The sequence below is a fragment of the Lactuca virosa genome, chromosome 8, assembly GCF_052849685.1.
Source record: "Lactuca virosa cultivar CGN04683 chromosome 8, Lactuca_virosa_CGN04683_v6, whole genome shotgun sequence".
Taxonomy (NCBI): Eukaryota; Viridiplantae; Streptophyta; class Magnoliopsida; order Asterales; family Asteraceae; genus Lactuca; species Lactuca virosa.
The window spans coordinates 158,954,753-158,968,293 of record NC_136433.1 but is presented as its reverse complement, the minus strand read 5'-3'; positions in this window follow the sequence as shown (position 1 = coordinate 158,968,293).

Here is a 13,541-nt window from a genome sequence, read left to right as displayed (position 1 = left end):
CTCTCGAGGATATGCTGAGAGCCTGCGTTATTGACTTCGGTGGGAGCTGGGACTCCTACCTACCCCTTGCAGAGTTCTCCTATAACAACAACTTTCATTCCAGTATTGGTGCTCCACCTTATGAGTTGTTGTATGGACGGAGATGCCGCACCCAGTATGTTGGGGCGAGGTTGGTCACAGGGTGATGGGTCGGACCGAGGTAGTCCTGCAGACTACCGAGATTATTCAACAGATCAGACAATGGTTATAGACCACACAGAGTCGGTAGAAGAGTTACGCCGACTGGCGCCGATCTGAGTTGGAGTTTCAGGTCGGTGACATGGTACTCCTGAAGGTCTCACCCTGGAAGGGTGTGATTCGATTCAGGAAGAGGGGGAAGTTGGGTCCCCGATATATCGGGCCATTCAGGATCGCTTCTAGGGTTGGCAAGGTGGCGTATAGACTAGATCTCCCTGAGGAGCTTAGTCAGATCCACAACACTTTCCATGTTTCTGTTGGATTAGGTGTCTAAGTCCATAACTATAATTGATATATACATGACCCGATAGTAGCATGATCCATTTGGGTTTCCTTCAACAGAACAATTTGATAGGATGAATATTTGAGAAAGAGGTTATTTGTGATTTATTAATATATTATAAGTATAATATATTAATTGAGAAATCATATTATTTAATTGGTATTGATCAAGAATTAATTTAGTGATCAAAAGAGACTAATTAAATTAACGAGGACTAATTATGTAAATCAGTGAGACATATGGTTTGGGTTAATGATCCATGATTAATTTGTAATGAGCTAAGCTTATGTGAAAGTCCATAAATTATTAGTCCAGATAAGTTATGGATCATAAGCCTAAGTGTAAGAATTAGGGTTACATATAACTCTTGGAATTCTACACTATATATGTAACCCACTAAAGCCAAAAATCGAACCAAGGGTGGATTATTCTAAGAGATGGACGATTTTGTGTGCTCCATAACCTCTCTCATTATTCTCCATTTGTTCATGGTGTTTGTGAACCATTTGAGGCATCACACTTGAGGTGCTAAGCTCTTGAAATGCCAAATTCTACAAGCTACATAAAGAGGTAAACATCTAGCTGTTTTATGATTCATATGTCAAATTGTATGCTAGTTGTAGGCTTCATGCTTTGGATAATTTTTGTTGCATGTATAACTAGATAAAACTTAGATCCGAAGCTATTAGGGTTGTATGTGCACCATAGGAGTGTTATAGTACATAAAACCCAACAGTGGTATCAGAGCCAGGTTAGTTTTCTGTTATATAAATGCATTAGTGAATTGTTCAAAGCTGAAAAAAACGAAATTCGACACTCTGCTAGGGTGAACTTGACGAGTCCACTCATGAACTCGACGAGTTCATCATGAACTCGACGAGTCCATTATCCGACTCGACAAGTTCAGCAGTCTGTTGGCAGATTTTCGGGTTTTTTTTGCCATAATTGCATTTGGATCATTACCTTAAACTGTTTTGTATCATAAAATCTGTTTTTTATGATATGGTAACGATTATCCCATCCAATTAAAGGATAAATTGTCAAATCTTGAAATTATTACTAGTTTATATGATAAGCTAATTGTTTGTAATATTTTGATTTGAAGTTATCTTATTATTAGAGTTGCATTATGTTAAATTTGTAAAGATAAAATCATGATTATTTTATTAGTTTAAAATTTGAACTTAATGGCATTGAAGAGTTTCATAACTTGCGCTCAAGTTATGGAACTTGGAAAGTTTTTTTTATTAAAGAGAGTTATAAAACCTGCCATCAAGTTTTGGAACTCAAAAGTTTTTGGGAGTTACAAAACTTGTCATAAAGTTTGGAATTCAAGAGTTTTTGAATTATGTTTTGGAATTTGAAAAGTTTAATTAAAAGGTCTTAATTTGAAATATTGAATTCTAAAACATCTAGTAATTGAAAGGTTTCAAAAGGTGCTACTCTTGGGTTCATAACTTAAAAAATTAATTAAATAGTTTTTAATTTTGAATTTTTATGATCTTGATGCTTTGAATAGTTCAATTACACCTTATGGACTATATTAAATTGATTAAAATGTTTAATTAAGAGAGAATTAATAGTTTCATAATGATATTGTTTAAGTTTAATTAAATTAAGAGTATAACTTATTAATAGATTAAACCACCAAGTATTTTAAATGTGTAAAATACACCATTATACTATATAACATTAAAAGTTTAATATATTATATATGTATAAGTAAAAAGTCAGTCTTACCGTTAGTAGGCCTCATTCACGAAGCCAATCTATAAGGGGGGGGGGGGTACAAGGATACTGCCTATAAAATGGTGGTTTAATGGGTGTCCACTCTCACCCACCGCTTCATTGATTGGTGGAGGGTCGTTAGCCGAACGGGTAGGATAGGACATTAATTCTCATTAAAAGTATAATGATAATTATAAAGTAAGTAAATGTTTTATTAAATTCCCAATCTTAGTTACTTAGGAAAAATGTGAATTTGATGCTAACCCATGAAATTGCACATTGCACCTTATCAGTCATTAGTGGAGCGTGTGTGGTTAACCGACACACTAATATGGGACTAATGAAGGATGGCAATGGGTAGCTCGCAGTTTGTCATAGATCAATGGAGCGTGTGTGGTTAACCGACACATTGGTTAGGTGATAAATGACTTCGAGAGTACCAAACTAATTTGCATGGTTATTCACACCTTGTTTGTGATCCTCGGCATCCCAGTCACAAACTTCAAGGGCATAATCGAGATTAAACATACCATTGACAAGTTCAATGAATCTTAAAAGAATATAGGAATTTCAATTCATTTAAAACCTAATATTCAATTACATTTTTCATGGTGGAAATTGGTAAATCGTCATTTACCTACCTTCAAATATTTTGCAATTGGATTACGTCATCCCTCTTCCTAATTGTAAAATATTGTGTTGGGTCCTAGCCTTAATATATCATTTTGGGTGTTATATTAAGGACTTAAATCAACTAACTTGAATTTCTCCCTTGTAGATGTCTAGTTCTGACAACTATGGTCTTCCCGAATCTTTTGGAAAAAGCTTTCCATATGAAGATGATATTTCACCATATCATACTTCACTTTCTTCACCTCCTCCAATTATTCTCCCTAACCCACATCTTCATCGACTTGAAAAGTTCAAAGTCACTCAAGCCCTATTAGCTATCAAACACCAAGATGGAAGGTCTGTGTGTGCACGTGTCTTGGACATCAAGTCACACATTGACAGGCTGGGAATGTTGGGTGTCGTCTTCCAAAGGAAGCTGGCTGTTGACTGGGTTCTTCAGTCACTTCCCGAGTCGTATAGTCAGTTTGTTAAAGACTACTATATGATAGATCACGACGTGACCCTTATCAATGTTACCTATTTGCTAATTGTTGCTGAATCAACAATGATTTGGCGCACTGCTCAAGCAAATTTGATTGGAAGATCTACTTCCCAAGCTGCATGGACATAGGTAATGACATAGATAGTCCATAAAAATCCCTTCTCCTTTGGGAAGGGAATTGTCTATGGTCAAAAGATTTGACCATAAGAGAAAAGCCAGTTCTGAGATAGTTCCATGTGCAAATGCCAAAGAGTCCACTTGTTTCTATTCCATTTGAAGGGACATTGGAAGCGAAGCTGCCCTGACTACCTGAAAGATCTAAGAGAGGGTAAAATCAAATTGTATGATTCTACTTCAGGTAAGTCCACTATCTAACTCCATTAAGTTCCTATTTATATATTCTCAATACATGATGTGATAAGATTGCATTTTGATGTTTTGTAGGATCGAAGAAGAGAAAGGAAGCTTAAAGAAAGAGCATGCTTAGTCTGATCGCGAAGAGATGGATTTCGATCGCATGGTTCGATGATCAGATTTTTGAGCTGCTACTTAAGAGTTATGATAGATTGCTTAGAAATATGTAGTAACATAGTTTTCATATGTACTTGCATTGTAAGGAAAAGTTTTCCTCACTTTATAAATAAAGAAAATTTTGATTTTATCTTATTTTATATTTCATTGCAAAGGCATTTGTGAAAATTGGTGTTTATCTATTTTTAGCAATATTAAAAATTGGATTTGATTATTTCGTTTGTGGTAGTGTCAAAATTTACAAAAGAAGGAAATGATCTCATCACCAAAGTTTCAACTGGACAGAAAATTGGAATCATGCAACTTGTATTGTATGATGGATGAGAACATTCGTCTTTGGGAAATTAAGACTAATTCCTTGTTCACATATAGATGTGAGTCAAGTGAAGGACTAGGGGATCTAGTACACCTTGTTGTGCACTGGTCAAGTCCACCACAAAGAACGATAAGGCTATTCGTCATGATTTACTAAAGTTTAGTAAATATGGTTATGCTTACAAGACTAAGTGTAATTCTGAATCATTGAAAAGTTTCAATGTATAGCAGGACGAATAAGAAGAATCAATTAGGCAGAAAAATAAAAGTTTCTCCAATCTGAAAGGAAAGGAGAGTACTTTAGTATCGTGTTTTATGATTATCTTAATGATTATAGAACCATATCACAATTGATCCTCTAAGGACACCTTAGTGCACTTATATGGCTAAGAAGAGGAATCGAGAACTGTTGAAATGGTTAAATCAAGAAGATGAGTCATACTTCGTTCCAAAATGAAGGCTTAGAGTCATACTCCAAGATTGTTTCTTGAGTTACATATCTTAAGTAGGTTTATAACACATTTGGAATTGGTAGTTGTGATGTTTTGGATAAAACAAAGACCAACTAAGACCAAATTAAATGAAGTGTTTTTCTTGATAAGAGCCCGCACTAACTCTTGAATATTTGTTTGTCAATGAATGGTTCTTGACAAGAGAATCTTATATGTCAAGAGATCAGTGGGAGTCTTAAAGATCTTAAAAAGTTCAAGAAATAATCAAGAGTAAACCTATCGTTTATTAGTAGCACACGACTTGAGGTTTGTAACCTATCGTGTTGGCATATTCTTGTTTATGTGTCATTCCAGTTAAAGTTGACTATGCATGTGAGTTCTATGAGTTCTCAATCGTTTGCATAAGGCAAGGTACCTTGATCATTAAAAGCTCATTGATCAGTAAGGGTGATCTGCTCAACAACTTGGAAGACATGGTAGGCCCTTGTGCTTCCAAGTGCCAAGAAATTAAGATTGAACAAGTTTAGTCCATATGAGTTTGAATTTGTCATAGACCTTGTCTTATGATAATGACAGATTCACATGGATAGGAACACATACACCACAAAATCTAAGTGACACAAGGTTTGTCTCCACTTCATGAAAATGATTGTGAGGAAACGCTTTCACTAAGAAGATTTTAAGGAGATAACAGTTGTGTTAATTGCATTCTCAAATTCGATTATGATTAGGGCATCCCTCTTCATAGTTCGAATTGTGAGAAATGGCAAAAGGTTTAAACATTTGGGACTTATTGTTGTAAGTTCTAAAATTGTTTAAAAACACATATGAGCCTTCTAATGAAAAGGTGTATGAGCTTAATGAGCTTAGATAAAGGCTTATCGAAGCATCTCGTGCCAGGAATCTGAACTTTGGTAAGGAAGTCAACAAGTATTGATTTCTAGAAGTCCAACTTGTTTCTGGATACATGTCAAGGCTAGTGGGAGCATAAATGTTATGCTAGTAACAAAATAATTGTTATGCTAGTAGGAGCATGATTCTTATGTGAAGTGTTGTAAGTTAGCAATACTAGTTATAGGATACAAAGGTTACAAATTTGCAAAGTTGCAAAAATTTGAAAAGTTGTTTCGCTATAGTAAGGGAAAGGATACTTATACTTCATTTCTAATCTAAAAGCTTAGATTGAAATTTTAATTTAGTCATAAACATATGTGAATGCTATGTTGAAATGATTCAACATAAGGTAATTCTATATATGGAATTATTATAGCAAGAGACTGGTCAAGTATCATGTCTTTATGTAAGACATTATGAATCGTATCCCATATGCCTCAGATATAGGATCGATTGCACATGCTATAATATTCACGTGTTCTAATTTTCCAAATGCCTAGGGCATTAAGAGGGAAAAAGGACTAGAACCGTATATGACTAAAGTGGTTAAACAACTGTCAAGGATGATCTAAGGTTCGCTGAGGATTGGTTGCTTAAGGATGGTTGGAAGTATAGTAATGAATGGACCATATTGATATAATTCTGAATAGATAGGATTCTATTTAGAACGGATAGTCATATGGCAATTCTGGAAAAGTTTCCATAATGGGAGTTGGATATCAAGAATCTATGAGTAAGTTAGAAATTTTTATGCAAGAAGGATGTTCAAAGGAATGTGCTTTGAATATGAGACTCCGTATCTATGGAATTGTCTTGTAACAATCTCCAAGGGAAAGTTTTGTAATTGGAAAAGTCTTTGTGACTTGTGTACATAGTCGTTACAAAAGGATCACTGCATATAAGCTTAGAATCTGACAGATTACAGTAAGTGGCAAGGACTTGGTATTCTTACACTTATGATAAGGATTTGGAATTGTGAAATGAGTGTCATTAGAAATGTTTATAATTGATCTATTTCACAAAGTAGGGACCATAGGTAAACATAGTGTGCATGCTTGGAGCATGGGATGACTATTGTTTTAATTCAAGTATAAAGTTGATAAATTGAAACATTATACAATGAATAATGTGTAATCAATATGGTGATTAAATAAAAGGTGTTTTATTTATATTCAAAAGTTTTGAGACCATATTGGATTCGATTATTCTTGTGTTTCACTTTGGATGTTTTGACTTCCCAAATAACTAGGTTATTCAAACTATCCACAATCAATCATACTTTGGAAGTAGGTATTGAAGCTAGACTATCATGAATGGGTCTGTAGATTGTCTAAAGGTGTTTAGACATAGCACAAGTTTGCTGCAGTATTCATGAGTGCTCCTGTAATAAGATTTGAGTATTGGATTAAACCCATGCTCATTTGAATCACTTCATTGATTTCATCACGAGTGATCATGAGACGATAATATCTTATATTCTTGAAACCAAGACATGTGAGTTGTAGTTTACAAGTCGGTTGCACATTGACATATGTAAACACACCAGTAACTTGGTGTTATAAAACATATTGTTGTGTGTGATTTGATGAGTAAATAGAGCAAGCACATGAGTCGAAGTTTATCCATTCCTTTTACCCAATGTGGGATAAAAGCGATATCTGTGGGCCCCTCGATGATTTAGTGATGACAACCCTAAGTGCTTGGCCAAGCCTGGACTGATTTGATTTGTTGAATTAGTCGGTCGTCATAAATCAGAAATCAGGAAACAACACATGAACATAGAGAATGCTTATGATCCATATCTCAGTTCATACGATATCTAGAATGGAGGAATATATGATCCCTTATCTAATGGACGCGTTATTGATCAGAGTTCGACAACGAATTTTGAGAGCTACGATTGCTAATCGGATTTTGGAGTCGTACTTGCAATAATAGTTATTAGACTTATCCAAGTGGGAGACTGTTAGATTAGGTGTCTAAGCCCATAACTATAATTGGTATATACTTGACCCGATCATAGCATGGTCCATTTGGGTTGCCTTCACTAGAACAATTTGATAGGATGGATATTTGAGAAGAGGTTATTTGTTATTTATTAATATATAACAAGTATAATATACTAGTTCAAGTGGGGGAGACTTGTAACACCTGGTTTGAATTGGAAAGGATTTGAGCATGGACTCGGCGAGTAGGGTCGTATTTCAGGGGCACGAATCGGAAGTGACTCGGCGAGTCAGAAGGCTGACTCGACGAGTCAGGGCTGTTTAATGAAAAACCCTAATTTTGGGGTTTGCCCCTATATAAGCCTCATTAAATGCTCTTGTAGCCTCCCTTAGCATCATAAGAGACTGTGTACGGCCGCAAACTCCCTAGTGTGTGAAGTGTGTACATTTGAGAGCTTGACTTTGGGAATTTGGGAAGGAATCCAAGTTTAGAGAAGAAGAATCAAGGGGAAAACACTGGATCTAGCATCTAGTTTGTCTTGGGCATCAAATTGAGGTATGAATCTTTTACCTTAAGCCTATATTCTATTTGGGAGTTCATGACCAAACTTTGAGGAAATGGAAGCAAGCCTAGATCTGGACTTATCGCAGGGGTATGGTTCCAGATCTGAACCTCACTAGGTCCCAAATATCATAAAGTTGCATGCTTTATAAGCTTATTCCCTCCCATGAATGAAAACCTTGTTGGAGGATTAGTTTTGGTGTTTTCGGTTATGAAAGGCCCTGGATGCACGTAAAGTTTGTAACTTTACGTGAAATCTACAATAGGAGATGATGGATCTAAAGTTTGGGACCTTAAGTCCCACTGGAAAGGACCGTAATCATGATGAACTTTGGGGGACTCGACGAGTCGTGCAAGTGACTCGGCGAGTCGAGAGGGTTTTCTCGTTTATGGCCAAGGGTGTACAGCCAATGGTGTACGACCAAGGGTGTTCGGCCAAGGGTTTACGGTAAAAGGTGTACGGTTGATGGTTTACGGCCGTAAACACCAAGGAACTCGATGAGTCCCTCGGGTGACTCGGCGAGTCGACAAGTTAAGCAGGGAACCCGACGAGTGAATGATTGTACTCGATGAGTAGAGACAACCTTTATGGCGGATGGTAGAGATAGCCTTTGTGGCTAACGGTAGAGATAGCTTCATGGCTAATTGACATGTCATTTGTGGTAGAGGTAGCTGTATAGATAATATGATATGTGGTTTGTGTGGGGTTTGCTCTGGGGGACTCACTAAGCTTTCAGCTTACCGTTTGTGGATTTGTTTCAGGTACATCGAAGTCAAAGGGTAAAGGCAAGGCATGATGATGCGGCGTGCACTCTATCTCTCTTTTCCGATCTGGTTTGGGGGACACTCTGATGTTTTGAAAATAATAATGTTGTAATGTTGATGGTTTTGAAAACGATTATTGGAATCTTTATGTTTTATGAAAATGGTTGACTAATTAAAAATGAAAAATTTCTTTGTAAAATTTGGGTCGCTACATTCTCACTATATCAACACGGTCTACGGCACCAAGGCCGACCCTTTATGCTTGGTATCCTGGTTATAGGATGGTTGCTATGTTAGTGATCTGTTAGATCGGTATCCTGGTTATAGGATGGTTGCTATGTTAGTGATCTGTTGGATTGATATCCTGGTTATAGGATGGTTGCTATGTTAGTGATCGGTTAGATCGGTATCCTGGTTATAGGATGGTTGCTATCTGTTAGATCTGTATGATTATCTGTTCATGCTAGCTTGCGTATGATATTTATGTGCACATGTTTGTTGATTGGGGGTTGGGTTGAGGCGGACATGCTTTGTGCTTAGGCCAACATACCCAGGGCGGATCGGATAGACTGCAGACCCGGGAGGGCATACTAGTCAGGCGGAAGGCCCGACGAGCGGTCCGAATAGGGTGAAGGCCATGAGAGGCGGTCCAGACGTGCCGATGGATCGGAGAGCGGTCCAGATAGACTGATGGCCCTGCAAGGCGGTCCAGTCAGGCTGATGGCTCATTATGCATGTTGTGTTTGTTTATATGATATAGTTATATCTGTATGGCGTTGGTATTTTGGGGAACTCACTAAGCTTCGGGCTTATAGTTGTTGATTATGTTTCAGGTACTTCTGATGATCGCGGGAAGGTGAAGGCGTGATCGTGCACCTCCTTATGTTTTTATGATTTGATTATGGGGATACTCTGACATGATACTAATTTGAAAACAACGTTGTAATAATTGATGTTTTTGAATGTTTTAAAAAGTTTAAATTTGGCATGATTTTTGAGTGTGTTACAAAATGTAACACCCCAAAAATTACTAAGTAAAAGTTTCATTTAAAAACCAACAGAAACATCATTCATTCATTTCAAAACCCCGTCAAAACGTGATAATGTATAAAATAGTTATCAGATTACAAATCATGTCATAAAATGTGGAATGTTGGTGGATGTGGTGCTATCATGCCAGACCATTCTCTTTCGAACTGGAAGTACCTGAAACCATAAACATAAAACTATAAGCACAAAGCTTAGTGTGTTACCCCCAAAATACCTCATATCATACATACATAACAGTTCAAAACTAAATTGGGTCTATTTCACCCCCTTTAGTATCTTTCAACTGGTACTTGATCTATTTCACCCCCTTCGGTATCTTTCAACCGGTACTGGGTCTATTCATTCCTTCGGTATCTTTCAACCGGTATTGGGTCTATTTCACCCCCATTCAGTCTCTTTCAACCGATATTGGATCTATTTCACCCCTACAACTAAGCATACAATCATATCAACAATATTCAAAAAGACAACAAGCACATACAGGCATAATAGTAAGTGTCACAAAGACAACTATCATCCTACAAACATAATCCAGTGGGCCAGAATTGGTGCTTTCGACCTATGAGTATAGTGAAGAGACTCACCTAAAAAACAATGATCAACTGCTACAACTCCTACTGTCACGAATACAAATTCTACAACCCACAAAGGTCTAAAATTGATCTAGGAAGGGAGATAAGGATTCTCTTCTGATCCTTGGCGTACTTTTTCTTGCTTTTTCCTTCAATACCTCTCAAAAGCACTCAAGAAATATTCAACAATGGAGGAAAAGAATTAGGGTTTTCTTCTGGACAAAAGAGGTTGGTGGAGGCTGAGGGTGAGCAAACCCTAGTCTCCTCATTCCTTTAAATAATGTGTAAACCCGAAAATTTAGGGTTTAAGACATCAGCGACGGCCACGTCGTGGCCTTCCATGCGATGTCGTGGCAAAATGCTTCGCCACGTCATAGCCATCCTTCCCACTCCGCGGCGACTCCCCAAAGTCAAAACAAAATAAAACGTACCTCAGAACCAGATGTTACAACTCTCCCCACTTGAATCAGACTTCGTCCTCGAAGTCCGTTTCTGCAAACAACTCTGGATAGTGCTCTCATCTCATCCTCGGGCTCCCATGTCCACTCTAATCCCTTGCGGTGCTGCCATTGCACCTTTACTAGACTCATAACCTTGTTTCGCAAGGTCTTCATCTTCCTATCTAGAATCGCGATCGGTCTCTCTGTGTAATTCAGGCGCTCATCCACCTGAATTTCCTCGAAAGGAACCATTGCGGAATAATCAACCATATACTTCCGTAGTTGAGAGATGTGAAAAGTATTGTGGATCTGACTGAGCTATTCGGGCAGCTCCAACCGATATGTAACCCTGCCCACCCGGGAAATAACCCTGAAAGGACCGATATATCTGGGGCCCAGCTTACCCCACTTCCTAAACTGGATGACACCTTTCCAGGGTGACACCTTTAGGAGTACCATATCTTTGACCTGAAACTCCAAATCAGATCGCCTATCTATATAGCTCTTTTGTCGAATCTGCGTGGTCTGCTATCTCCCATGCACCTGCAGGATCAAATCGGTAGTCCAGATCACCACCTTTGTGTTACCCATGACTCGCTGACTGACCTCGCCCCAATAAATCGGGGTCCAGAACTTCCTTCCTTAGAGCATCTCAAAAGGAGGTCGATCAATACTGGCGTGGAAGCTGTTGTTGTAAGAAAACTCAGCCAATTGGAGATACGAAGTATATACGGAGCATATCCTCCAAAGTCTGGATAGTCTGCTCACTCTGACCATTGGTCTGCGGATGAAAAGTCGTGCTGAAGTGCAGATGAGTACCCAACTCCTCATGAAATCTCTTCCAAAATCTGGAAGTAAAGCGTACATCCCGATCCGAGACCACTGATACTGGCACCCCATGTCGTGCCACAACCGCTCGGATATAAATGTCTGCCAACTTCTCCGAAGAAATGCTCTCTTGAATGGGAATAAAATGTGCACTCTTGGTTAATCGATACACGATGATGCAAATAGAATCCACTCCCCGTGTTGTCCATGTCAACTTTGTGATGAAGTCCATCGTGATCTCTTCCGATTTCTAAACGGAAATACCCAACAACTCCATTTTTTCGTGAGGTCACTGATCCTCGGCCTTGACCTTTCTGCAAGTCAAGCACCTCGCTACGTAATAAGCCATATCCCGCTTCATGCAGGGCCACAAGTAATTGGGTCGGAAGTCTCTGTACATTTCGTCGTTCCCGAATGAATGGAAAATATCGACTTGTGTGCCTCCTCCATCAGCACCTGTCGTACACCAGCCCAATACGGTACCCAAATCCTTCGATGTAGGGTCATCAGTCCCCTACTGTCGTAATCATAAAAGGACACGTACCCCACAATGCACTCACTCTTGCAGTGTTCCTCTTTCATGGCCTCGACCTGAGCCTCGCGAATCTACTCCAATAATGGGGTAATCACCGTCATACTCAAATGTAGATCTCGAATAGGTATGCTCGTCACCTTGTGATTGAGCGCGTCGACCACCAAGTTGGCTTTTCCGGGGTGATAAAGGATCTCTCAATCATAATCCTGATGAGTTTTATAGATAACAAAAATCACATTTTAGGCGGAAAACATAAAACCCTAAGTTCATATATGTGACATCCCAAGTTCACGGTTATTTAAAAATTTTTATTTATGCTTATTTGAAAATCAGAGTATCCTTTTTAAAGAATAATATTGCAGAATTTGTTCCTAGAAAAACATGATAAATATATTATCAAAGCATTTCCGAATAAGTGTATTTTCTTTTTTTATTAAAACTTTGGGATGTCATTGTCAATACAGAAACATAAGCATAAACAGACCTTACATTCATTTACACTAGTGATCTACATCTCCTTTAATCTCTCAGTGTAATGTAGCTTCATATCGACACATGTGATACAAATAAATTGAGTGGGTCAGATTGGGAAACCTGGTGAGTACATAGGGATTTCAATCCCGCAATGTTATATCATATATATATATATATATATATATATATATATATATATATATATATATATATATATATATTAGAACTCACAAAATATACAATTTCACCATATATAAGCAACTCTTACCCCACCCCGTCGATCCTCTTAACGACATGGTCCATACTCTCGGATCTAAAATTTACCTCTTTACTTAATCCATACTCCCGGATCTAAAACTAACCTCTTTACCTAATTTGTACTTCCGGATCTGAAACTAACCTCCTTACCTGATCCATACTCTCGGATCGGGTATGTCTGATCCATACTCTCGGATCAATAATTATGCCCATTCCATACTCTCGAACTAGGGATAATTTACTATGTCTAATCCATACTCTCGGATAAATGTCAAGTTCTAGAGTTATTCCCTCCGTGTATATCTCACTCGTACTCATAAGGAGATACCACCCAATATTCCCCTTAATTAATTTAGGTTTACTCTGTATCCTAAATCATCATATATCTCTTTAACACGTATTTCAGGAAAATATCAAATATTTCACACATAAACATATAATGTAATATTTTAATCAATACTTGTATTAAAATCATGTTCATGAAAGGGACTATGCACTCACTTGTTAAAGTGATGATTCCAAACTCAGACAGCGCTTCGCTTCTTAACAATATAATT